This window comes from Chiloscyllium plagiosum, chromosome 39 (genome assembly GCF_004010195.1).
Source record: "Chiloscyllium plagiosum isolate BGI_BamShark_2017 chromosome 39, ASM401019v2, whole genome shotgun sequence".
NCBI classification, from domain to species: domain Eukaryota; kingdom Metazoa; phylum Chordata; class Chondrichthyes; order Orectolobiformes; family Hemiscylliidae; genus Chiloscyllium; species Chiloscyllium plagiosum.
This window is the reverse complement of record NC_057748.1, coordinates 21,400,226-21,400,998: the sequence shown is the minus strand read 5'-3', so window position 1 is coordinate 21,400,998 and position 773 is coordinate 21,400,226. Positions and strand designations below refer to the sequence as shown.

The following is a 773-nucleotide window of genomic DNA, read 5'->3' as shown; positions in this document are numbered from 1 at the left end:
ACCATTAAGTGTATAAGTCCTGATAAGATTTGCTTTCCCAAAATGCAGCACCTCGCATTTATCTGAATTAAACTCCATCTGCCACTTCTCAGCCCATTGGCCCACCTGGTCAAGATCCTGTTGTAATCTGACTTCTTCACCCAAAGGGTTATGAATCTCTGGAATTCCCTGCTCAATAAAGTTAAAAATCACACAACACCAGGTTATAGTCCCACAGGTTTATTTGGAAGCACTAGCTTTCGGAGCGTCACTCCTTCATCAGGTGGTTGTGGAGAATAAGATTGTAAGACACAGAATTTATAGCAAATGTTTACAGTGTGATGTAACTGAAATTATATATTGAAAAAGACCCGGATTATTTGTTAAGTCTCATATTTTAGAATGACGGTGTTGGTTTCAATTCTTTCATATGTAAATCGCAAAACTTTCTTTTAAAGTTACATTCGGAGCGTCGCTCCGAAAGCTAGTGTGCTTCCAAATAATGCTGTTGGACTATAATCTGGTGTTGTGTGATTTTTAACTTTGTCCACCCCAGTGCAACCCCACCATTTATCTTGGTGATGTGCTAATAACCTGGAAGACCAATAAGGAGCATGTAGAGAACTTGGATGTAGTGGTGAAACGTCTCTCCCAGGTGGGTGTACCCCCTAGAATGGAAAACTCTGTGTTCCAGGCACCCCGGGTGCCCTACTTGGGTTACAGACTCAACAGGATCAGGTTATACCTGTTGGAAGATAGAGTGAGGGTGATAAAGGTGCCCAACTGCTGACTGT

The 773-nt window shown here is 41.9% G+C and overlaps 1 protein-coding gene across 1 annotated transcript in view; it reads left to right on the top strand.

Annotated features, from left to right (window-relative positions):
* The window catches only part of f8a (coagulation factor VIII associated), a 29,887-nt gene that overhangs the window by 5,174 nt on the left and 23,940 nt on the right, over nucleotides 1-773 (top strand). The gene's annotated exons all lie outside the window — the stretch shown is intronic.